Here is a 26,471-nt window from a genome sequence, read left to right as displayed (position 1 = left end):
TTGTTCTGCTTTAGTTTCAAGGTAGTAAGCTTTTCAACACTCCTAGGGGCCTTGCTTCAGCACCCGTTTCAGTACCAGAACACTGCCTAGAACCAGGAAGCTCTGGTCCTGCGTGTATGCTGCGTGTCAACTTAGAAATTAGAGACTGATGGCACAAGGCTTGTTTTCCCATTTTGAAAGCTCCAGTCATGCGGCCCCGAAGCTACCTGAAAAGCACTGTTGTTACCGTGCTTTTACTTACAGCCGGCATGGCACATAGAAGAAAATGAGTTTTCTCGAAAGAAACCTTGTGCTTCCAGTTGCTAGTTGGAAGCTCACCCTGCTCTGCTCTATACCTAAAGTGAAAGTCATGGTGAGCCCAAGCTTCGAAGTAAGGCCCTGATTATCCTTGCAAAACGAGAGGCGTGCAGCAGCTCCATGAGGCCTTCATCGTTGTTCTGCTTTAGTTTCAAGGTAGTAAGCTTTTCAACACTCCTAGGGGCCTTGCTTCCGCACCCGTTTCTGTACCAAAACACTGCGTAGAACCAGGAAGCTCTGCTCCTGCGTGTATGCTGCGTGTCAACCTAGAAATTAGAGACTGATGGCACAAGGCTAGTTTTCCCATTATGAAAGCTCCGTTGATGCGGCCCCGAAGCTACCTGAAAAGCACTGTTGTTACCGTGCTTTTACTTACAGCTGGCATGGTTCATAGAAGAAAATGAGTTTTCTCGAAAGAAACCTTGTGCTTCCAGTTCCTAGTTGGAAGCTCACCCGGCTCTGCTCTATACCAAACGTGAAAGTCAAAGTGAGCACTAGCCTCGAAGTAAGGCCATGATTATCCTGGCAAAACGGGAGGCGTGCAGCAGCTCCATGAGGCCTTCATCGCTGTTCTGCTTTAGTTTCACGGTAGTAAGCTTTCCAACATTCCTAGGGACTTTGCTTAAGCAACCGTTTCAGTACCAGAACACTGCATAGAGACAGTAAGCTCTGGTCCTGCGTGTATGCTGCGTGTCAACCTAGAAATTGGAGACTGATGGCATAAGGCTTCTTTTCCCATTATGAAAGCTCCGTTCATGCGGCCTCGAAGCTACCTGAAAAGCATTGTTGTTGCCGGGGTTTTCCTCACTGCCGGCATGGTTCTGAGAAGAAAATGAGTTTTCTCCTGAGAAACCTTGGGTTTCCAGTTCCTTGTTGGAAGCTCACCCTGCTCTGCGCTATACCTAAAGTGAAAGTCAACGTGAGCCCAAGCTTCGAAGTAAGGCCCTGATTATCCTTGCAAAACGAGAGGCGTGCAGCAGCTCCATGAGGCCTTCATCGTTGTTCTGCTTTAGTTTCAAGGTAGTAAGCTTTTCAACACTCCTAGGGGCCTTGCTTCAGCACCCGTTTCAGTCAGAACACTGCGTAGAACCAGGAAGCTCTGCTCCTGCGTGTATGCTGCGTGTCAACCTAGAAATTAGAGACTGATGGCACAAGGCTTGTTTTCCCATTTTGAAAGCTCCATTCATGCGGCCCCGAAGCTACCTGAAAAGCACTGTTGTTACCGTGCTTTTACTTACAGCCGGCATGGCACATAGAAGAAAATGAGTTTTCTCGAAAGAAACCTTGTGCTTCCAGTTCCTAGTTGGAAGCTCACCCTGCTCTGCTCTATACCAAACGTGAAAGTCAATGTGAGCACTAGCCTCGAAGTAAGGCCCTGATTATCCTGGCAAAACGGGAGGCGTGCAGCAGCTCCATGAGGCCTTCATCGCTGTTCTGCTTTAGTTTCACGGTAGTAAGCTTTCCAAGACTCCTAGGGACTTTGCTTAAGCAACCGTTTCGGTACCAGAACACTGCGTAGAGACAGTAAGCTCTGGTCCTGCGTGTATGCTGCGTGTCAACCTAGAAATTGGAGACTGATGGCATAAGGCTTCTTTTCCCATTATGAAAGCTCCGTTCATGCGGCCTCGAAGCTACCTGAAAAGCATTGTTGTTGCCGGGGTTTTCCTCACTGCCGGCATGGTTCTGAGAAGAAAATGAGTTTTCTCCTGAGAAACCTTGTGCTTCCAGTTCCTTGTTGGAAGCTCACCCTGCTCTGCGCTATACCTAAAGTGAAAGTCAATGTGAGCACTAGCCTCGAAGTAAGGCCCGGATTATCCTGGCAAAACGGGAGGCGTGCAGCAGCTCCATGAGGCCTTCATCGCTGTTCTGCTTTAGTTTCACGGTAGTAAGCTTTCCAACATTCCTAGGGACTTTGCTTAAGCAACCGTTTCGGTACCAGAACACTGCGTAGAGACAGTAAGCTCTGGTCCTGCGTGTATGCTGCGTGTCAACTTAGAAATTGGAGACTGATGGCATAAGGCTTCTTTTCCCATTATGAAAGCTCCGTTCATGCGGCCTCGAAGCTACTTGAAAAGCATTGTTGTTGCCGGGGTTTTCCTCACTGACGGCATGGTTCTGAGAAGAAAATGAGTTTTCTCCTACAAAACCTTGGGTTTCCAGTTCCTTGTTGGAAGCTCACCCTGCTCTGCGCTATACCTAAAGTGAAAGTCAACGTGAGCCCAAGCTTCAAAGTAAGGCCCTGATTATCCTTGCAAAACGAGAGGCGTGCAGCAGCTCCATGAGGCCTTCATCGTTGTTCTGCTTTAGTTTCAAGGTAGTAAGCTTTTCAACACTCCTAGGGGCCTTGCTTCAGCACCCGTTTCAGTACCAGAACACTGCCTAGAACCAGGAAGCTCTGGTCCTGCGTGTATGCTGCGTGTCAACTTAGAAATTAGAGACTGATGGCACAAGGCTTGTTTTCCCATTTTGAAAGCTCCAGTCATGCGGCCCTGAAGCTACCTGAAAAGCACTGTTGTTACCGTGCTTTTACTTACAGCCGGCATGGCACATAGAAGAAAATGAGTTTTCTCGAACGAAACCTTGTGCTTCCAGTTGCTAGTTGGAAGCTAACCCTGCTCTGCTCTATACCTAAAGTGAAAGTCATGGTGAGCCCAAGCTTCGAAGTAAGGCCCTGATTATCCTTGCAAAACGAGAGGCGTGCAGCAGCTCCATGAGGCCTTCATCGTTGTTCTGCTTTAGTTTCAAGGTAGTAAGCTTTGCAACACTCCTAGGGGCCTTGTTTCCGCACCCGTTTCTGTACCAGAACACTGCGTAGAACCAGGATGCTCTGCTCCTGCGTGTATGCTGCGTGTCAACCTAGAAATTAGAGACTGATGGCACAAGGCTAGTTTTCCCATTATGAAAGCTCCGTTGATGCGGCCCCGAAGCTACCTGAAAAGCACTGTTGTTACCGTGCTTTTACTTACAGCCGGCATGGTTCATAGAAGAAAATGAGTTTTCTCGAAAGAAACCTTGTGCTTCCAGTTCCTAGTTGGAAGCTCACCCTGCTCTGCTCTATACCAAACGTGAAAGTCAATGTGAGCACTAGCCTCGAAGTAAGGCCCTGATTATCCTGGCAAAACGGGAGGCGTGCAGCAGCTCCATGAGGCCTTCATCGCTGTTCTGCTTTAGTTTCACGGTAGTAAGCTTTCCAAGACTCCTAGGGACTTTGCTTAAGCAACCGTTTCAGTACCAGAACACTGCGTAGAGACAGTAAGCTCTGGTCCTGCGTGTATGCTGCGTGTCAACCTAGAAATTGGAGACTGATGGCATAAGGCTTCTTTTCCCATTATGAAAGCTCCGTTCATGCGGCCTCGAAGCTACCTGAAAAGCATTGTTGTTGCCGGGGTTTTCCTCACTGCCGGCATGGTTCTGAGAAGAAAATGAGTTTTCTCCTACAAAACCTTGGGTTTCCCGTTCCTTGTTGGAAGCTCACCCTGCTCTGCGCTATACCTAAAGTGAAAGTCAACGTGAGCCCAAGCTTCAAAGTAAGGCCCTGATTATCCTTGCAAAACGAGAGGCGTGCAGCAGCTCCATGAGGCCTTCATCGTTGTTCTGCTTTAGTTTCAAGGTAGTAAGCTTTTCAACACTCCTAGGGGCCTTGCTTCAGCAACCGTTTCAGTACCAGAACACTGCCTAGAACCAGGAAGCTCTGGTCCTGCGTGTATGCTGCGTGTCAACTTAGAAATTAGAGACTGATGGCACAAGGCTTGTTTTCCCATTTTGAAAGCTCCAGTCATGCGGCCCCGAAGCTACCTGAAAAGCACTGTTGTTACCGTGCTTTTACTTACAGCCGGCATGGCACATAGAAGAAAATGAGTTTTCTCGAAAGAAACCTTGTGCTTCCAGTTGCTAGTTGGAAGCTCACCCTGCTCTGCTCTATACCTAAAGTGAAAGTCATGGTGAGCCCAAGCTTCGAAGTAAGGCCCTGATTATCCTTGCAAAACGAGAGGCGTGCAGCAGCTCCATGAGGCCTTCATCGTTGTTCTGCTTTAGTTTCAAGGTAGTAAGCTTTTCAACACTCCTAGGGGCCTTGCTTCCGCACCCGTTTCTGTACCAAAACACTGCGTAGAACCAGGGAGCTCTGCTCCTGCGTGTATGCTGCGTGTCAACCTAGAAATTGGAGACTGATGGCATAAGGCTTCTTTTCCCATTATGAAAGCTCCGTTCATGCGGCCTCGAAGCTACCTGAAAAGCATTGTTGTTGCCGGGGTTTTCCTCACTGCCGGCATGGTTCTGAGAAGAAAATGAGTTTTCTCCTGAGAAACCTTGGGTTTCCAGTTCCTTGTTGGAAGCTCACCCTGCTCTGCGCTATACCTAAAGTGAAAGTCAACGTGAGCCCAAGCTTCGAAGTAAGGCCCTGATTATCCTTGCAAAACGAGAGGCGTGCAGCAGCTCCATGAGGCCTTCATCGTTGTTCTGCTTTAGTTTCAAGGTAGTAAGCTTTTCAACACTCCTAGGGGCCTTGCTTCAGCACCCGTTTCAGTCAGAACACTGCGTAGAACCAGGAAGCTCTGCTCCTGCGTGTATGCTGCGTGTCAACCTAGAAATTAGAGACTGATGGCACAAGGCTTGTTTTGCCATTTTGAAAGCTCCATTCATGCGGCCCCGAAGCTACCTGAAAAGCACTGTTGTTACCGTGCTTTTACTTACAGCCGGCATGGCACATAGAAGAAAATGAGTTTTCTCGAAAGAAACCTTGTGCTTCCAGTTCCTAGTTGGAAGCTCACCCGGCTCTGCTCTATACCAAACGTGAAAGTCAATGTGAGCACTAGCCTCGAAGTAAGGCCCTGATTATCCTGGCAAAACGGGAGGCGTGCAGCAGCTCCATGAGGCCTTCATCGCTGTTCTGCTTTAGTTTCACGGTAGTAAGCTTTCCAAGACTCCTAGGGACTTTGCTTAAGCAACCGTTTCGGTACCAGAACACTGCGTAGAGACAGTAAGCTCTGGTCCTGCGTGTATGCTGCGTGTCAACCTAGAAATTGGAGACTGATGGCATAAGGCTTCTTTTCCCATTATGAAAGCTCCGTTCATGCGGCCTCGAAGCTACCTGAAAAGCATTGTTGTTGCCGGGGTTTTCCTCACTGCCGGCATGGTTCTGAGAAGAAAATGAGTTTTCTCCTGAGAAACCTTGGGTTTCCAGTTCCTTGTTGGAAGCTCACCCTGCTCTGCGCTATACCTAAAGTGAAAGTCAATGTGAGCACTAGCCTCGAAGTAAGGCCCGGATTATCCTGGCAAAACGGGAGGCGTGCAGCAGCTCCATGAGGCCTTCATCGCTGTTCTGCTTTAGTTTCACGGTAGTAAGCTTTCCAACATTCCTAGGGACTTTGCTTAAGCAACCGTTTCGGTACCAGAACACTGCGTAGAGACAGTAAGCTCTGGTCCTGCGTGTATGCTGCGTGTCAACTTAGAAATTGGAGACTGATGGCATAAGGCTTCTTTTCCCATTATGAAAGCTCCGTTCATGCGGCCTCGAAGCTACCTGAAAAGCATTGTTGTTGCCGGGGTTTTCCTCACTGACGGCATGGTTCTGAGAAGAAAATGAGTTTTCTCCTACAAAACCTTGGGTTTCCAGTTCCTTGTTGGAAGCTCACCCTGCTCTGCGCTATACCTAAAGTGAAAGTCAACGTGAGCCCAAGCTTCAAAGTAAGGCCCTGATTATCCTTGCAAAACGAGAGGCGTGCAGCAGCTCCATGAGGCCTTCATCGTTGTTCTGCTTTAGTTTCAAGGTAGTAAGCTTTTCAACACTCCTAGGGGCCTTGCTTCAGCACCCGTTTCAGTACCAGAACACTGTCTAGAACCAGGAAGCTCTGGTCCTGCGTGTATGCTGCGTGTCAACTTAGAAATTAGAGACTGATGGCACAAGGCTTGTTTTCCCATTTTGAAAGCTCCAGTCATGCGGCCCCGAAGCTACCTGAAAAGCACTGTTGTTACCGTGCTTTTACTTACAGCCGGCATGGCACATAGAAGAAAATGAGTTTTCTCGAACGAAACCTTGTGCTTCCAGTTGCTAGTTGGAAGCTCACCCTGCTCTGCTCTATACCTAAAGTGAAAGTCATGGTGAGCCCAAGCTTCGAAGTAAGGCCCTGATTATCCTTGCAAAACGAGAGGCGTGCAGCAGCTCCATGAGGCCTTCATCGTTGTTCTGCTTTAGTTTCAAGGTAGTAAGCTTTGCAACACTCCTAGGGGCCTTGTTTCCGCACCCGTTTCTGTACCAGAACACTGCGTAGAACCAGGATGCTCTGCTCCTGCGTGTATGCTGCGTGTCAACCTAGAAATTAGAGACTGATGGCACAAGGCTAGTTTTCCCATTATGAAAGCTCCGTTGATGCGGCCCCGAAGCTACCTGAAAAGCACTGTTGTTACCGTGCATTTACTTACAGCCGGCATGGTTCATAGAAGAAAATGAGTTTTCTCGAAAGAAACCTTGTGCTTCCAGTTCCTAGTTGGAAGCTCACCCTGCTCTGCTCTATACCAAACGTGAAAGTCAATGTGAGCACTAGCCTCGAAGTAAGGCCCTGATTATCCTGGCAAAACGGGAGGCGTGCAGCAGCTCCATGAGGCCTTCATCGCTGTTCTGCTTTAGTTTCACGGTAGTAAGCTTTCCAAGACTCCTAGGGACTTTGCTTAAGCAACCGTTTCGGTACCAGAACACTGCGTAGAGACAGTAAGCTCTGGTCCTGCGTGTATGCTGCGTGTCAACCTAGAAATTGGAGACTGATGGCATAAGGCTTCTTTTCCCATTATGAAAGCTCCGTTCATGCGGCCTCGAAGCTACCTGAAAAGCATTGTTGTTGCCGGGGTTTTCCTCACTGCCGGCATGGTTCTGAGAAGAAAATGAGTTTTCTCCTGAGAAACCTTGGGTTTCGAGTTCCTTGTTGGAAGCTCACCCTGCTCTGCTCTATACCTAAAATGAAAGTCAACGTGAGCCCAAGCTTCGAAGTAAGGCCCTGATTATCCTTGCAAAACGAGAGGCGTGCAGCAGCTCCATGAGGCCTTCATCGTTGTTCTGCTTTAGTTTCAAGGTAGTAAGCTTTTCAACACTCCTAGGGGCCTTGCTTCAGCACCCGTTTCAGTACCAGAACACTGCGTAGAACCAGGAAGCTCTGGTCCTGCGTGTATGCTGCGTGTCAACCTAGAAATTAGAGACTGATGGCACAAGGCTACTTTTCCCATTATGAAAGCTCTGTTGATGCGGCCCCGAAGCTACCTGAAAAGCACTGTTGTTACCGTGCTTTTACTTACAGCCGGCATGGTTCATAGAAGAAAATGAGTTTTCTCGAAAGAAACCTTGTGCTTCCAGTTCCTAGTTGGAAGCTCACCCTGCTCTGCTCTATACCAAACGTGAAAGTCAATGTGAGCACTAGCCTCGAAGTAAGGCCCTGATTATCCTGGCAAAACGGGAGGCGTGCAGCAGCTCCATGAGGCCTTCATCGCTGTTCTGCTTTAGTTTCACGGTAGTAAGCTTTCCAACATTCCTAGGGACTTTGCTTAAGCAACCGTTTCGGTTCCAGAACACTGCATAGAGACAGTAAGCTCTGGTCCTGCGTGTATGCTGCGTGTCAACCTAGAAATTGGAGACTGATGGCATAAGGCTTCTTTTCCCATTATGAAAGCTCCGTTCATGCGGCCTCGAAGCTACCTGAAAAGCATTGTTGTTGCCGGGGTTTTCCTCACTGCCGGCATGGTTCTGAGAAGAAAATGAGTTTTCTCCTGAGAAACCTTGGGTTTCCAGTTCCTTGTTGGAAGCTCACCCTGCTCTGCGCTATACCTAAAGTGAAAGTCAACGTGAGCCCAAGCTTCGAAGTAAGGCCCTGATTATCCTTGCAAAACGAGAGGTGTGCAGCAGCTCCATGAGGCCTTCATCGTTGTTCTGCTTTAGTTTCAACGTAGTAAGCTTTTCAACACTCCTAGGGGCCTTGCTTCAGCACCCGTTTCAGTACCAGAACACTGCCTAGAACCAGGAAGCTCTGGTCCTGCGTGTATGCTGCGTGTCAACTTAGAAATTAGAGACTGATGGCACAAGGCTTGTTTTCCCATTTTGAAAGCTCCATTCATGCGGCCCCGAAGCTACCTGAAAAGCACTGTTGTTACCGTGCTTTTACTTACAGCCGGCATGGCACATAGAAGAAAATGAGTTTTCTCGAAAGAAACCTTGTGCTTCCAGTTCCTAGTTGGAAGCTCACCCTGCTCTGCTCTATACCAAACGTGAAAGTCAATGTGAGCACTAGCCTCGAAGTAAGGCCCTGATTATCCTGGCAAAACGGGAGGCGTGCAGCAGCTCCATGAGGCCTTCATCGCTGTTCTGCTTTAGTTTCACGGTAGTAAGCTTTCCAAGACTCCTAGGGACTTTGCTTAAGCAACCGTTTCGGTACCAGAACACTGCGTAGAGACAGTAAGCTCTGGTCCTGCGTGAATGCTGCGTGTCAACCTAGAAATTGGAGACTGATGGCATAAGGCTTCTTTTCCCATTATGAAAGCTCCGTTCATGCGGCCTCGAAGCTACCTGAAAAGCATTGTTGTTGCCGGGGTTTTCCTCACTGCCGGCATGGTTCTGAGAAGAAAATGAGTTTTCTCCTGAGAAACCTTGTGCTTCCAGTTCCTTGTTGGAAGCTCACCCTGCTCTGCGCTATACCTAAAGTGAAAGTCAATGTGAGCACTAGCCTCGAAGTAAGGCCCGGATTATCCTGGCAAAACGGGAGGCGTGCAGCAGCTCCATGAGGCCTTCATCGCTGTTCTGCTTTAGTTTCACGGTAGTAAGCTTTCCAACATTCCTAGGGACTTTGCTTAAGCAACCGTTTCGGTACCAGAACACTGCGTAGAGACAGTAAGCTCTGGTCCTGCGTGTATGCTGCGTGTCAACTTAGAAATTGGAGACTGATGGCATAAGGCTTCTTTTCCCATTATGAAAGCTCCGTTCATGCGGCCTCGAAGCTACCTGAAAAGCATTGTTGTTGCCGGGGTTTTCCTCACTGACGGCATGGTTCTGAGAAGAAAATGAGTTTTCTCCTACAAAACCTTGGGTTTCCAGTTCCTTGTTGGAAGCTCACCCTGCTCTGCGCTATACCTAAAGTGAAAGTCAACGTGAGCCCAAGCTTCAAAGTAAGGCCCTGATTATCCTTGCAAAACGAGAGGCGTGCAGCAGCTCCATGAGGCCTTCATCGTTGTTCTGCTTTAGTTTCAAGGTAGTAAGCTTTTCAACACTCCTAGGGGCCTTGCTTCAGCACCCGTTTCAGTACCAGAACACTGCCTAGAACCAGGAAGCTCTGGTCCTGCGTGTATGCTGCGTGTCAACTTAGAAATTAGAGACTGATGGCACAAGGCTTGTTTTCCCATTTTGAAAGCTCCAGTCATGCGGCCCCGAAGCTACCTGAAAAGCACTGTTGTTACCGTGCTTTTACTTACAGCCGGCATGGCACATAGAAGAAAATGAGTTTTCTCGAACGAAACCTTGTGCTTCCAGTTGCTAGTTGGAAGCTCACCCTGCTCTGCTCTATACCTAAAGTGAAAGTCATGGTGAGCCCAAGCTTCGAAGTAAGGCCCTGATTATCCTTGCAAAACGAGAGGCGTGCAGCAGCTCCATGAGGCCTTCATCGTTGTTCTGCTTTAGTTTCAAGGTAGTAAGCTTTGCAACACTCCTAGGGGCCTTGTTTCCGCACCCGTTTCTGTACCAGAACACTGCGTAGAACCAGGATGCTCTGCTCCTGCGTGTATGCTGCGTGTCAACCTAGAAATTAGAGACTGATGGCACAAGGCTAGTTTTCCCATTATGAAAGCTCCGTTGATGCGGCCCCGAAGCTACCTGAAAAGCACTGTTGTTACCGTGCTTTTACTTACAGCCGGCATGGTTCATAGAAGAAAATGAGTTTTCTCGAAAGAAACCTTGTGCTTCCAGTTCCTAGTTGGAAGCTCACCCTGCTCTGCTCTATACCAAACGTGAAAGTCAATGTGAGCACTAGCCTCGAAGTAAGGCCCTGATTATCCTGGCAAAACGGGAGGCGTGCAGCAGCTCCATGAGGCCTTCATCGCTGTTCTGCTTTAGTTTCACGGTAGTAAGCTTTCCAAGACTCCTAGGGACTTTGCTTAAGCAACCGTTTCGGTACCAGAACACTGCGTAGAGACAGTAAGCTCTGGTCCTGCGTGTATGCTGCGTGTCAACCTAGAAATTGGAGACTGATGGCATAAGGCTTCTTTTCCCATTATGAAAGCTCCGTTCATGCGGCCTCGAAGCTACCTGAAAAGCATTGTTGTTGCCGGGGTTTTCCTCACTGCCGGCATGGTTCTGAGAAGAAAATGAGTTTTCTCCTGAGAAACCTTGGGTTTCGAGTTCCTTGTTGGAAGCTCACCCTGCTCTGCTCTATACCTAAAATGAAAGTCAACGTGAGCCCAAGCTTCGAAGTAAGGCCCTGATTATCCTTGCAAAACGAGAGGCGTGCAGCAGCTCCATGAGGCCTTCATCGTTGTTCTGCTTTAGTTTCAAGGTAGTAAGCTTTTCAACACTCCTAGGGGCCTTGCTTCAGCACCCGTTTCAGTACCAGAACACTGCGTAGAACCAGGAAGCTCTGGTCCTGCGTGTATGCTGCGTGTCAACCTAGAAATTAGAGACTGATGGCACAAGGCTAGTTTTCCCATTATGAAAGCTCTGTTGATGCGGCCCCGAAGCTACCTGAAAAGCACTGTTGTTACCGTGCTTTTACTTACAGCCGGCATGGTTCATAGAAGAAAATGAGTTTTCTCGAAAGAAACCTTGTGCTTCCAGTTCCTAGTTGGAAGCTCACCCTGCTCTGCTCTATACCAAACGTGAAAGTCAATGTGAGCACTAGCCTCGAAGTAAGGCCCTGATTATCCTGGCAAAACGGGAGGCGTGCAGCAGCTCCATGAGGCCTTCATCGCTGTTCTGCTTTAGTTTCACGGTAGTAAGCTTTCCAACATTCCTAGGGACTTTGCTTAAGCAACCGTTTCGGTTCCAGAACACTGCATAGAGACAGTAAGCTCTGGTCCTGCGTGTATGCTGCGTGTCAACCTAGAAATTGGAGACTGATGGCATAAGGCTTCTTTTCCCATTATGAAAGCTCCGTTCATGCGGCCTCGAAGCTACCTGAAAAGCATTGTTGTTGCCGGGGTTTTCCTCACTGCCGGCATGGTTCTGAGAAGAAAATGAGTTTTCTCCTAGAAACCTTGGGTTTCCCGTTCCTTGTTGGAAGCTCACCCTGCTCTGCGCTATACCTAAAGTGAAAGGCAACGTGAGCCCAAGCTTCGAAGTAAGGCCCTGATTATCCTTGCAAAACGAGAGGCGTGCAGCAGCTCCATGAGGCCTTCATCGTTGTTCTGCTTTAGTTTCAAGGTAGTAAGCTTTTCAACACTCCTAGGGGCCTTGCTTCAGCACCCGTTTCAGTACCAGAACACTGCCTAGAACCAGGAAGCTCTGGTCCTGCGTGTATGCTGCGTGTCAACTTAGAAATTAGAGACTGATGGCACAAGGCTTGTTTTCCCATTTTGAAAGCTCCAGTCTTGCGGCCCCGAAGCTACCTGAAAAGCACTGTTGTTACCGTGTTTTTACTTACAGCCGGCATGGCACATAGAAGAAAATGAGTTTTCTCGAAAGAAACCTTGTGCTTCCAGTTGCTAGTTGGAAGCTCACCCTGCTCTGCTCTATACCTAAAGTGAAAGTCATGGTGAGCCCAAGCTTCGAAGTAAGGCCCTGATTATCCTTGCAAAACGAGAGGCGTGCAGCAGCTCCATGAGGCCTTCATCGTTGTTCTGCTTTAGTTTCAAGGTAGTAAGCTTTTCAACACTCCTAGGGGACTTGTTTCCGCACCCGTTTCTGTACCAGAACACTGCGTAGAACCAGGAAGCTCTGCTCCTGCGTGTATGCTGCGTGTCAACCTAGAAATTAGAGACTGGTGGCACAAGGCTCGTTTTCCCATTATGAAAGCTCCGTTGATGCGGCCCCGAAGCTACCTGAAAAGCACTGTTGTTACCGTGCTTTTACTTACAGCCGGCATGGTTCATAGAAGAAAATGAGTTTTCTCGAAAGAAACCTTGTGCTTCCAGTTCCTAGTTGGAAGCTCACCCTGCTCTGCTCTATACCAAACGTGAAAGTCAATGTGAGCACTAGCCTCGAAGTAAGGCCCTGATTATCCTGGCAAAACGGGAGGCGTGCAGCAGCTCCATGAGGCCTTCATCGCTGTTCTGCTTTAGTTTCACGGTAGTAAGCTTTGCAAGACTCCTAGGGACTTTGCTTAAGCAACCGTTTCGGTACCAGAACACTGCGTAGAGACAGTAAGCTCTGGTCCTGCGTGTATGCTGCGTGTCAACCTAGAAATTGGAGACTGATGGCATAAGGCTTCTTTTCCCATTATGAAAGCTCCGTTCATGCGGCCTCGAAGCTACCTGAAAAGCATTGTTGTTGCCGAGGTTTTCCTCACTGCCGGCATGGTTCTGAGAAGAAAATGAGTTTTCTCCTGAGAAACCTTGGGTTTCCCGTTCCTTGTTGGAAGCTCACCCTGCTCTGCTCTATACCTAAAATGAAAGTCAACGTGAGCCCAAGCTTCGAAGTAAGGCCCTGATTATCCTTGCAAAACGAGAGGCGTGCAGCAGCTCCATGAAGCCTTCATCATTGTTCTGCTTTAGTTTCAAGGTAGTAAGCTTTTCAACACTCCTAGGGGCCTTGCTTCAGCACCCGTTTCAGTCAGAACACTGCGTAGAACCAGGAAGCTCTGCTCCTGCGTGTATGCTGCGTGTCAACCTAGAAATTAGAGACTGATGGCACAAGGCTAGTTTTCCCATTATGAAAGCTCTGTTGATGCGGCCCCGAAGCTACCTGAAAAGCACTGTTGTTACCGTGCTTTTACTTATAGCCGGCATGGTTCATAGAAGAAAATGAGTTTTCTTGAAAGAAACCTTGTGCTTCCAGTTCCTAGTTGGAAGCTCACCCTGCTCTGCTCTATACCAAACGTGAAAGTCAATGTGAGCACTAGCCTCGAAGTAAGGCCCTGATTATCCTGGCAAAACGGGAGGCGTGCAGCAGCTCCATGAGGCCTTCATCGCTGTTCTGCTTTAGTTTCACGGTAGTAAGCTTTCCAACATTCCTAGGGACTTTGCTTAAGCAACCGTTTCGGTACCAGAACACTGCGTAGAGACAGTAAGCTCTGGTCCTGCGTGTATGCTGCGTGTCAACTTAGAAATTGGAGACTGATGGCATAAGGCTTCTTTTCCCATTATGAAAGCTCCGTTCATGCGGCCTCGAAGCTACCTGAAAAGCATTGTTGTTGCCGGGGTTTTCCTCACTACCGGCATGGTTCTGAGAAGAAAATGAGTTTTCTCCTACAAAACCTTGGGTTTCCAGTTCCTTGTTGGAAGCTCACCCTGCTCTGCGCTATACCTAAAGTGAAAGTCAACGTGAGCCCAAGCTTCAAAGTAAGGCCCTGATTATCCTTGCAAAACGAGAGGCGTGCAGCAGCTCCATGAGGCCTTCATCGTTGTTCTGCTTTAGTTTCAAGGTAGTAAGCTTTTCAACACTCCTAGGGGCCTTGCTTCAGCACCCGTTTCAGTACCAGAACACTGCCTAGAACCAGGAAGCTCTGGTCCTGCGTGTATGCTGCGTGTCAACTTAGAAATTAGAGACTGATGGCACAAGGCTTGTTTTCCCATTTTGAAAGCTCCAGTCATGCGGCCCCGAAGCTACCTGAAAAGCACTGTTGTTACCGTGCTTTTACTTACAGCCGGCATGGCACATAGAAGAAAATGAGTTTTCTCGAAAGAAACCTTGTGCTTCCAGTTGCTAGTTGGAAGCTCACCCTGCTCTGCTCTATACCTAAAGTGAAAGTCAAGGTGAGCCCAAGCTTCGAAGTAAGGCCCTGATTATCCTTGCAAAACGAGAGGCGTGCAGCAGCTCCATGAGGCCTTCATCGTTGTTCTGCTTTAGTTTCAAGGTAGTAAGCTTTTCAACACTCCTAGGGGCCTTGCTTCCGCACCCGTTTCTGTACCAGAACACTGCGTAGAACCAGGAAGATCTGCTCCTGCGTGTATGCTGCGTGTCAACCTAGAAATTAGAGACTGATGGCACAAGGCTAGTTTTCCCATTATGAAAGCTCCGTTGATGCGGCCCCGAAGCTACCTGAAAAGCACTGTTGTTACCGTGCTTTTACTTACAGCCGGCATGGTTCATAGAAGAAAATGAGTTTTCTCGAAAGAAACCTTGTGCTTCCAGTTCCTAGTTGGAAGCTCACCCTGCTCTGCTCTATACCAAACGTGAAAGTCAATGTGAGCACTAGCCTCGAAGTAAGGCCCTGATTATCCTGGCAAAACGGGAGGCGTGCAGCAGCTCCATGAGGCCTTCATCGCTGTTCTGCTTTAGTTTCACGGTAGTAAGCTTTGCAAGACTCCTAGGGACTTTGCTTAAGCAACCGTTTCGGTACCAGAACACTGCGTAGAGACAGTAAGCTCTGGTCCTGCGTGTATGCTGCGTGTCAACCTAGAAATTGGAGACTGATGGCATAAGGCTTCTTTTCCCATTATGAAAGCTCCGTTCATGCGGCCTCGAAGCTACCTGAAAAGCATTGTTGTTGCCGGGGTTTTCCTCACTGCCGGCATGGTTCTGAGAAGAAAATGAGTTTTCTCCTGAGAAACCTTGGGTTTCCCGTTCCTTGTTGGAAGCTCACCCTGCTCTGCGCTATACCTAAAGTGAAAGTCAACGTGAGCCCAAGCTTCGAAGTAAGGCCCTGATTATCCTTGCAAAACGAGAGGCGTGCAGCAGCTCCATGAGGCCTTCATCGTTGTTCTGCTTTAGTTTCAAGATAGTAAGCTTTTCAACACTCCTAGCGGCCTTGCTTCAGCACCCGTTTCAGTACCAGAACACTGCGTAGAACCAGGAAGCTCTGGTCCTGCGTGTATGCTGCGTGTCAACCTAGAAATTAGAGACTGATGGCACAAGGCTAGTTTTCCCATTATGAAAGCTCTGTTGATGCGGCCCCGAAGCTACCTGAAAAGCACTGTTGTTACCGTGCTTTTACTTACAGCCGGCATGGTTCATAGAAGAAAATGAGTTTTCTCGAAAGAAACCTTGTGCTTCCAGTTCCTAGTTGGAAGCTCACCCTGCTCTGCTCTATACCAAACGTGAAAGTCAATGTGAGCACTAGCCTCGAAGTAAGGCCCTGATTATCCTGGCAAAACGGGAGGCGTGCAGCAGCTCCATGAGGCCTTCATCGCTGTTCTGCTTTAGTTTCACGGTAGTAAGCTTTGCAAGACTCCTAGGGACTTTGCTTAAGCAACCGTTTCGGTACCAGAACACTGCGTAGAGACAGTAAGCTCTGGTCCTGCGTGTATGCTGCGTGTCAACCTAGAAATTGGAGACTGATGGCATAAGGCTTCTTTTCCCATTATGAAAGCTCCGTTCATGCGGCCTCGAAACTACCTGAAAAGCATTGTTGTTGCCGAGGTTTTCCTCACTGCCGGCATGGTTCTGAGAAGAAAATGAGTTTTCTCCTGAGAAACCTTGGGTTTCCCGTTCCTTGTTGGAAGCTCACCCTGCTCTGCTCTATACCTAAAATGAAAGTCAACGTGAGCCCAAGCTTCGAAGTAAGGCCCTGATTATCCTTGCAAAACGAGAGGCGTGCAGCAGCTCCATGAGGCCTTCATCGTTGTTCTGCTTTAGTTTCAAGGTAGTAAGCTTTTCAACACTCCTAGGGGCCTTGCTTCAGCACCCGTTTCAGTCAGAACACTGCGTAGAACCAGGAAGCTCTGCTCCTGCGTGTATGCTGCGTGTCAACCTAGAAATTAGAGACTGATGGCACAAGGCTTGTTTTCCCATTTTGAAAGCTCCATTCATGCGGCCCCGAATCTACCTGAAAAGCACTGTTGTTACCGTGCTTTTACTTACAGCCGGCATGGCCCATAGAAGAAAATGAGTTTTCTCGAAAGAAACCTTGTGCTTCCAGTTCCTAGTTGGAAGCTCACCCTGCTCTGCTCTATACCAAACGTGAAAGTCAATGTGAGCACTAGCCTCGAAGTAAGGCCCTGATTATCCTGGCAAAACGGGAGGCGTGCAGCAGCTCCATGAGGCCTTCATCGCTTTTCTGCTTTAGTTTCACGGTAGTAAGCTTTCCAAGACTCCTAGGGACTTTGCTTAAGCAACCGTTTCGGTACCAGAACACTGCGTAGAGACAGTAAGCTCTGGTCCTGCGTGTATGCTGCGTGTCAACCTAGAAATTGGAGACTGATGGCATAAGGCTTCTTTTCCCATTATGAAAGCTCCGTTCATGCGGCCTCGAAGCTACCTGAAAAGCATTGTTGTTGCCGGGGTTTTCCTCACTGCCGGCATGGTTCTGAGAAGAAAATGAGTTTTCTCCTGAGAAACCTTGGGTTTCCAGTTCCTTGTTGGTAGCTCACCCTGCTCTGCGCTATACCTAAAGTGAAAGTCAACGTGAGCCCAAGCTTCGAAGTAAGGCCCTGATTATCCTTGCAAAACGAGAGGCGTGGAGCAGCTCCATGAGGCCTTCATCGTTGTTCTGCTTTAGTTTCAAGGTAGTAAGCTTTTCAACACTCCTAGGGGCCTTGCTTCAGCACCCGTTTCAGTACCAGAACACTGCGTAGAACCAGGAAGCTCTGGTCCTGCGTGTATGCTGCGTGTCAACCTAGAAATTAGAGACTGATGGCACAAGGCTAGTTTTCCCATTATGAAAGCTCTGTTGATGCGGCCCCGAAGCTACCTGAAAAGCACTGTTGTTACCGTGCTTTTACTTACAGCCGGCATGGTTCATAGAAGAAAATGAGTTTTCTCGAAAGAAACCTTGTGCTTCCAGTTCCTAGTTGGAAGCTCACCATGCTCTGCTCTATACCAAACGTGAAAGTCAATGTGAGCACTAGCCTCGAAGTAAGGCCCTGATTATCCTGGCAAAACGGGAGGCGTGCAGCAGTTCCATGAGGCCTTCATTGCTGTTCTGCTTTAGTTTCACGGTAGTAAGCTTTCCAACATTCCTAGGGACTTTGCTTAAGCAACCGTTTCGGTACCAGAACACTGCGTAGAGACAGTAAGCTCTGGTCCTGCGTGTATGCTGCGTGTCAACTTAGAAATTGGAGACTGATGGCATAAGGCTTCTTTTCCCATTATGAAAGCTCCGTTCATGCGGCCTCGAAGCTACCTGAAAAGCATTGTTGTTGCCGGGGTTTTCCTCACTACCGGCATGGTTCTGAGAAGAAAATGAGTTTTCTCCTACAAAACCTTGGGTTTCCAGTTCCTTGTTGGAAGCTCACCCTGCTCTGCGCTATACCTAAAGTGAAAGTCAACGTGAGCCCAAGCTTCAAAGTAAGGCCCTGATTATCCTTGCAAAACGAGAGGCGTGCAGCAGCTCCATGAGGCCTTCATCGTTGTTCTGCTTTAGTTTCAAGGTAGTAAGCTTTTCAACACTCCTAGGGGCCTTGCTTCAGCACCCGTTTCAGTACCAGAACACTGCCTAGAACCAGGAAGCTCTGGTCCTGCGTGTATGCTGCGTGTCAACTTAGAAATTGGAGACTGATGGCACAAGGCTTGTTTTCCCATTTTGAAAGCTCCAGTCATGCGGCCCCGAAGCTACCTGAAAAGCACTGTTGTTACCGTGCTTTTACTTACAGCCGGCATGGCACATAGAAGAAAATGAGTTTTCTCGAAAGAAACCTTGTGCTTCCAGTTCCTAGTTGGAAGCTCACCCTGCTCTGCTCTATACCAAACGTGAAAGTCAAGGTGAGCACTAGCCTCGAAGTAAGGCCCTGATTATCCTGGCAAAACGGGAGGCGTGCAGCAGCTCCATGAGGCCTTCATCGCTGTTCTGCTTTAGTTTCAAGGTAGTAAGCTTTTCAACACTCCTAGGGGCCTTGCTTCAGCACCCGTTTCAGTACCAGAACACTGCGTAGAACCAGGAAGCTCTGGTCCTGCGTGTATGCTGCATGTCAACCTAGAAATTGGAGACTGATGGCATAAAGCTTCTTTTCCCATTATGAAAGCTCCGTTCATGCGGCCTCGAAGCTACCTGAAAAGCATGGTTGTTGCCGGGGTTTTCCTCACTGCCGGCATGGTTCTGAGAAAAAATGAGTTTTCTCCTAAGAAACCTTGGGTTTCCAGTACCATGTTGGAAGCTCACCCTGCTCTGCTCTATACCTAATGTGAAAGTCAACGTGAGCCCAAGCTTCGAAGTAAGGCCCTGATTATCCTTGAAAAACGAGAGGCGTGCAGCAGCTCCATGAGGCCTTCGTCGTTGTTCTGCTTTAGTTTCAAGGTAGTAAGCTTTTCAACACTCCTAGGGGCCTTGCTTCAGCACCCGTTTCAGTACCAGAACACTGCCTAGAACCAGGAGCTCTGGTCCTGCGTGTATGCTGCGTGTCAACTTAGAAATTAGAGACTGATGGCACAAGGCTTGTTTTCCCATTTTGAAAGCTCCAGTCATGCGGCCCCGAAGCTACCTGAAAAGCACTGTTGTTACCGTGCTTTTACTTACAGCCGGCATGGCACATAGAAGAAAATGAGTTTTCTCGAAAGAAACCTTGTGCTTCCAGTTGCTAGTTGGAAGCTCACCCTGCTCTGCTCTATACCTAAAGTGAAAGTCAAGGTGAGCCCAAGCTTCGAAGTAAGGCCCTGATTATCCTTGCAAAACGAGAGGCGTGCAGCAGCTCCATGAGGCCTTCATCGTTGTTCTGCTTTAGTTTCAAGGTAGTAAGCTTTTCAACACTCCTAGGGGCCTTGCTTCCGCACCCGTTTCTGTACCAGAACACTGCGTAGAACCAGGAAGCTCTGCTCCTGCGTGTATGCTGCGTGTCAACCTAGAAATTAGAGACTGATGGCACAAGGCTAGTTTTCCCATTATGAAAGCTCCGTTGATGCGGCCCCGAAGCTACCTGAAAAGCACTGTTGTTACCGTGCTTTTACTTACAGCCGGCATGGTTCATAGAAGAAAATGAGTTTTCTCGAAAGAAACCTTGTGCTTCCAGTTCCTAGTTGGAAGCTCACCCTGCTCTGCTCTATACCAAACGTGAAAGTCAATGTGAGCACTAGCCTCGAAGTAAGGCCCTGATTATCCTGGCAAAACGGGAGGCGTGCAGCAGCTCCATGAGGCCTTCATCGCTGTTCTGCTTTAGTTTCACGGTAGTAAGCTTTCCAAGACTCCTAGGGACTTTGCTTAAGCAACCGTTTCGGTACCAGAACACTGCGTAGAGACAGTAAGCTCTGGTCCTGCGTGTATGCTGCGTGTCAACCTAGAAATTGGAGACTGATGGCATAAGGCTTCTTTTCCCATTATGAAAGCTCCGTTCATGCGGCCTCGAAGCTACCTGAAAAGCATTGTTGTTGCCGGGGTTTTCCTCACTGCCGGCATGGTTCTGAGAAGAAAATGAGTTTTCTCCTGAGAAACCTTGGGTTTCCCGTTCCTTGTTGGAAGCTCACCCTGCTCTGCGCTATACCTAAAGTGAAAGTCAACGTGAGCCCAAGCTTCGAAGTAAGGCCCTGATTATCCTTGCAAAACGAGAGGCGTGCAGCAGCTCCATGAGGCCTTCATCGTTGTTCTGCTTTAGTTTCAAGATAGTAAGCTTTTCAACACTCCTAGGGGCCTTGCTTCAGCACCCGTTTCAGTACCAGAACACTGCGTAGAACCAGGAAGCTCTGGTCCTGCGTGTATGCTGCGTGTCAACCTAGAAATTAGAGACTGATGGCACAAGGCTAGTTTTCCCATTATGAAAGCTCTGTTGATGCGGCCCCGAAGCTACCTGAAAAGCACTGTTGTTACCGTGCTTTTACTTACAGCCGGCATGGTTCATAGAAGAAAATGAGTTTTCTCGAAAGAAACCTTGTGCTTCCAGTTCCTAGTTGGAAGCTCACCATGCTCTGCTCTATACCAAACGTGAAAGTCAATGTGAGCACTAGCCTCGAAGTAAGGCCCTGATTATCCTGGCAAAACGGGAGGCGTGCAGCAGTTCCATGAGGCCTTCATTGCTGTTCTGCTTTAGTTTCACGGTAGTAAGCTTTCCAACATTCCTAGGGACTTTGCTTAAGCAACCGTTTCGGTACCAGAACACTGCGTAGAGACAGTAAGCTCTGGTCCTGCGTGTATGCTGCATGTCAACCTAGAAATTGGAGACTGATGGCATAAAGCTTCTTTTCCCATTATGAAAGCTCCGTTCATGCGGCCTCGAAGCTACCTGAAAAGCATGGTTGTTGCCGGGGTTTTCCTCACTGCCGGCATGGTTCTGAGAAAAAATGAGTTTTCTCCTAAGAAACCTTGGGTTTCCAGTACCTTGTTGGAAGCTCACCCTGCTCTGCGCTATACCTAAAGTGAAAGGCAACGTGAGCCCAAGCTTCGAAGTAAGGCCCTGATTATCCTTGCAAAACGAGAGGCGTGCAGCAGCTCCATGAGGCCTTCATCGTTGTTCTGCTTTAGTTTCAAGGTAGTAAGCTTTTCAACACTCCTAGGGGCCTTGCTTCAGCACCCGTTTCAGTACCAGAACACTGCCTAGAACCAGGAAGCTCTGGTCCTGCGTGTATGCTGCGTGTCAACTTAGAAATTAGAGACTGATGGCACAAGGCTTGTTTTCCCATTTTGAAAGCTCCAGTCTTGCGGCCCCGAAGCTACCTGAAAAGCACTGTTGTTACCGTGTTTTTACTTACAGCCGGCATGGCACATAGAAGAAAATGAGTTTTCTCGAAAGAAACCTTGTGCTTCCAGTTGCTAGTTGGAAGCTCACCCTGCTCTGCTCTATACCTAAAGTGAAAGTCATGGTGAGCCCAAGCTTCGAAGTAAGGCCCTGATTATCCTTGCAAAACGAGAGGCGTGCAGCAGCTCCATGAGGCCTTCATCGTTGTTCTGCTTTAGTTTCAAGGTAGTAAGCTGTTCAACACTCCTAGGGGACTTGTTTCCGCACCCGTTTCTGTACCAGAACACTGCGTAGAACCAGGAAGCTCTGCTCCTGCGTGTATGCTGCGTGTCAACCTAGAAATTAGAGACTGGTGGCACAAGGCTCGTTTTCCCATTATGAAAGCTCCGTTGATGCGGCCCCGAAGCTACCTGAAAAGCACTGTTGTTACCGTGCTTTTACTTACAGCCGGCATGGTTCATAGAAGAAAATGAGTTTTCTCGAAAGAAACCTTGTGCTTCCAGTTCCTAGTTGGAAGCTCACCCTGCTCTGCTCTATACCAAACGTGAAAGTCAATGTGAGCACTAGCCTCGAAGTAAGGCCCTGATTATCCTGGCAAAACGGGAGGCGTGCAGCAGCTCCATGAGGCCTTCATCGCTGTTCTGCTTTAGTTTCACGGTAGTAAGCTTTGCAAGACTCCTAGGGACTTTGCTTAAGCAACCGTTTCGGTACCAGAACACTGCGTAGAGACAGTAAGCTCTGGTCCTGCGTGTATGCTGCGTGTCAACCTAGAAATTGGAGACTGATGGCATAAGGCTTCTTTTCCCATTATGAAAGCTCCGTTCATGCGGCCTCGAAGCTACCTGAAAAGCATTGTTGTTGCCGAGGTTTTCCTCACTGCCGACATGGTTCTGAGAAGAAAATGAGTTTTCTCCTGAGAAACCTTGGGTTTCCCGTTCCTTGTTGGAAGCTCACCCTGCTCTGCTCTATACCTAAAATGAAAGTCAACGTGAGCCCAAGCTTCGAAGTAAGGCCCTGATTATCCTTGCAAAACGAGAGGCGTGCAGCAGCTCCATGAAGCCTTCATCATTGTTCTGCTTTAGTTTCAAGGTAGTAAGCTTTTCAACACTCCTAGGGGCCTTGCTTCAGCACCCGTTTCAGTCAGAACACTGCGTAGAACCAGGAAGCTCTGCTCCTGCGTGTATGCTGCGTGTCAACCTAGAAATTAGAGACTGATGGCACAAGGCTAGTTTTCCCATTATGAAAGCTCTGTTGATGCGGCCCCGAAGCTACCTGAAAAGCACTGTTGTTACCGTGCTTTTACTTATAGCCGGCATGGTTCATAGAAGAAAATGAGTTTTCTTGAAAGAAACCTTGTGCTTCCAGTTCCTAGTTGGAAGCTCACCCTGCTCTGCTCTATACCAAACGTGAAAGTCAATGTGAGCACTAGCCTCGAAGTAAGGCCCTGATTATCCTGGCAAAACGGGAGGCGTGCAGCAGCTCCATGAGGCCTTCATCGCTGTTCTGCTTTAGTTTCACGGTAGTAAGCTTTCCAACATTCCTAGGGACTTTGCTTAAGCAACCGTTTCGGTACCAGAACACTGCGTAGAGACAGTAAGCTCTGGTCCTGCGTGTATGCTGCGTGTCAACTTAGAAATTGGAGACTGATGGCATAAGGCTTCTTTTCCCATTATGAAAGCTCCGTTCATGCGGCCTCGAAGCTACCTGAAAAGCATTGTTGTTGCCGGGGTTTTCCTCACTACCGGCATGGTTCTGAGAAGAAAATGAGTTTTCTCCTACAAAACCTTGGGTTTCCAGTTCCTTGTTGGAAGCTCACCCTGCTCTGCGCTATACCTAAAGTGAAAGTCAACGTGAGCCCAAGCTTCAAAGTAAGGCCCTGATTATCCTTGCAAAACGAGAGGCGTGCAGCAGCTCCATGAGGCCTTCATCGTTGTTCTGCTTTAGTTTCAAGGTAGTAAGCTTTTCAACACTCCTAGGGGCCTTGCTTCAGCACCCGTTTCAGTACCAGAACACTGCCTAGAACCAGGAAGCTCTGGTCCTGCGTGTATGCTGCGTGTCAACTTAGAAATTAGAGACTGATGGCACAAGGCTTGTTTTCCCATTTTGAAAGCTCCAGTCATGCGGCCCCGAAGCTACCTGAAAAGCACTGTTGTTACCGTGCTTTTACTTACAGCCGGCATGGCACATAGAAGAAAATGAGTTTTCTCGAAAGAAACCTTGTGCTTCCAGTTGCTAGTTGGAAGCTCACCCTGCTCTGCTCTATACCTAAAGTGAAAGTCAAGGTGAGCCCAAGCTTCGAAGTAAGGCCCTGATTATCCTTGCAAAACGAGAGGCGTGCAGCAGCTCCATGAGGCCTTCATCGTTGTTCTGCTTTAGTTTCAAGGTAGTAAGCTTTTCAACACTCCTAGGGGCCTTGCTTCCGCACCCGTTTCTGTACCAGAACACTGCGTAGAACCAGGAAGATCTGCTCCTGCGTGTATGCTGCGTGTCAACCTAGAAATTAGAGACTGATGGCACAAGGCTAGTTTTCCCATTATGAAAGCTCCGTTGATGCGGCCCCGAAGCTACCTGAAAAGCACTGTTGTTACCGTGCTTTTACTTACAGCCGGCATGGTTCATAGAAGAAAATGAGTTTTCTCGAAAGAAACCTTGTGCTTCCAGTTCCTAGTTGGAAGCTCACCCTGCTCTGCTCTATACCAAACGTGAAAGTCAATGTGAGCACTAGCCTCGAAGTAAGGCCCTGATTATCCTGGCAAAACGGGAGGCGTGCAGCAGCTCCATGAGGCCTTCATCGCTGTTCTGCTTTAGTTTCACGGTAGTAAGCTTTGCAAGACTCCTAGGGACTTTGCTTAAGCAACCGTTTCGGTACCAGAACACTGCGTAGAGACAGTAAGCTCTGGTCCTGCGTGTATGCTGCGTGTCAACCTAGAAATTGGAGACTGATGGCATAAGGCTTCTTTTCCCATTATGAAAGCTCCGTTCATGCGGCCTCGAAGCTACCTGAAAAGCATTGTTGTTGCCGGGGTTTTCCTCACTGCCGGCATGGTTCTGAGAAGAAAATGAGTTTTCTCCTGAGAAACCTTGGGTTTCCCGTTCCTTGTTGGAAGCTCACCCTGCTCTGCGCTATACCTAAAGTGAAAGTCAACGTGAGCCCAAGCTTCGAAGTAAGGCCCTGATTATCCTTGCAAAACGAGAGGCGTGCAGCAGCTCCATGAGGCCTTCATCGTTGTTCTGCTTTAGTTTCAAGATAGTAAGCTTTTCAACACTCCTAGCGGCCTTGCTTCAGCACCCGTTTCAGTACCAGAACACTGCGTAGAACCAGGAAGCTCTGGTCCTGCGTGTATGCTGCGTGTCAACCTAGAAATTAGAGACTGATGGCACAAGGCTAGTTTTCCCATTATGAAAGCTCTGTTGATGCGGCCCCGAAGCTACCTGAAAAGCACTGTTGTTACCGTGCTTTTACTTACAGCCGGCATGGTTCATAGAAGAAAATGAGTTTTCTCGAAAGAAACCTTGTGCTTCCAGTTCCTAGTTGGAAGCTCACCCTGCTCTGCTCTATACCAAACGTGAAAGTCAATGTGAGCACTAGCCTCGAAGTAAGGCCCTGATTATCCTGGCAAAACGGGAGGCGTGCAGCAGCTCCATGAGGCCTTCATCGCTGTTCTGCTTTAGTTTCACGGTAGTAAGCTTTGCAAGACTCCTAGGGACTTTGCTTAAGCAACCGTTTCGGTACCAGAACACTGCGTAGAGACAGTAAGCTCTGGTCCTGCGTGTATGCTGCGTGTCAACCTAGAAATTGGAGACTGATGGCATAAGGCTTCTTTTCCCATTATGAAAGCTCCGTTCATGCGGCCTCGAAACTACCTGAAAAGCATTGTTGTTGCCGAGGTTTTCCTCACTGCCGGCATGGTTCTGAGAAGAAAATGAGTTTTCTCCTGAGAAACCTTGGGTTTCCCGTTCCTTGTTGGAAGCTCACCCTGCTCTGCTCTATACCTAAAATGAAAGTCAACGTGAGCCCAAGCTTCGAAGTAAGGCCCTGATTATCCTTGCAAAACGAGAGGCGTGCAGCAGCTCCATGAGGCCTTCATCGTTGTTCTGCTTTAGTTTCAAGGTAGTAAGCTTTTCAACACTCCTAGGGGCCTTGCTTCAGCACCCGTTTCAGTCAGAACACTGCGTAGAACCAGGAAGCTCTGCTCCTGCGTGTATGCTGCGTGTCAACCTAGAAATTAGAGACTGATGGCACAAGGCTTGTTTTCCCATTTTGAAAGCTCCATTCATGCGGCCCCGAATCTACCTGAAAAGCACTGTTGTTACCGTGCTTTTACTTACAGCCGGCATGGCCCATAGAAGAAAATGAGTTTTCTCGAAAGAAACCTTGTGCTTCCAGTTCCTAGTTGGAAGCTCACCCTGCTCTGCTCTATACCAAACGTGAAAGTCAATGTGAGCACTAGCCTCGAAGTAAGGCCCTGATTATCCTGGCAAAACGGGAGGCGTGCAGCAGCTCCATGAGGCCTTCATCGCTTTTCTGCTTTAGTTTCACGGTAGTAAGCTTTCCAAGACTCCTAGGGACTTTGCTTAAGCAACCGTTTCGGTACCAGAACACTGCGTAGAGACAGTAAGCTCTGGTCCTGCGTGTATGCTGCGTGTCAACCTAGAAATTGGAGACTGATGGCATAAGGCTTCTTTTCCCATTATGAAAGCTCCGTTCATGCGGCCTCGAAGCTACCTGAAAAGCATTGTTGTTGCCGGGGTTTTCCTCACTGCCGGCATGGTTCTGAGAAGAAAATGAGTTTTCTCCTGAGAAACCTTGGGTTTCCAGTTCCTTGTTGGTAGCTCACCCTGCTCTGCGCTATACCTAAAGTGAAAGTCAACGTGAGCCCAAGCTTCGAAGTAAGGCCCTGATTATCCTTGCAAAACGAGAGGCGTGGAGCAGCTCCATGAGGCCTTCATCGTTGTTCTGCTTTAGTTTCAAGGTAGTAAGCTTTTCAACACTCCTAGGGGCCTTGCTTCAGCACCCGTTTCAGTACCAGAACACTGCGTAGAACCAGGAAGCTCTGGTCCTGCGTGTATGCTGCGTGTCAACCTAGAAATTAGAGACTGATGGCACAAGGCTAGTTTTCCCATTATGAAAGCTCTGTTGATGCGGCCCCGAAGCTACCTGAAAAGCACTGTTGTTACCGTGCTTTTACTTACAGCCGGCATGGTTCATAGAAGAAAATGAGTTTTCTCGAAAGAAACCTTGTGCTTCCAGTTCCTAGTTGGAAGCTCACCATGCTCTGCTCTATACCAAACGTGAAAGTCAATGTGAGCACTAGCCTCGAAGTAAGGCCCTGATTATCCTGGCAAAACGGGAGGCGTGCAGCAGTTCCATGAGGCCTTCATTGCTGTTCTGCTTTAGTTTCACGGTAGTAAGCTTTCCAACATTCCTAGGGACTTTGCTTAAGCAACCGTTTCGGTACCAGAACACTGCGTAGAGACAGTAAGCTCTGGTCCTGCGTGTATGCTGCGTGTCAACTTAG

The sequence above is a fragment of the Eubalaena glacialis genome, chromosome 6, assembly GCF_028564815.1.
Source record: "Eubalaena glacialis isolate mEubGla1 chromosome 6, mEubGla1.1.hap2.+ XY, whole genome shotgun sequence".
NCBI classification, from domain to species: domain Eukaryota; kingdom Metazoa; phylum Chordata; class Mammalia; order Artiodactyla; family Balaenidae; genus Eubalaena; species Eubalaena glacialis.
Note: the sequence above shows the minus strand (reverse complement) of the source record.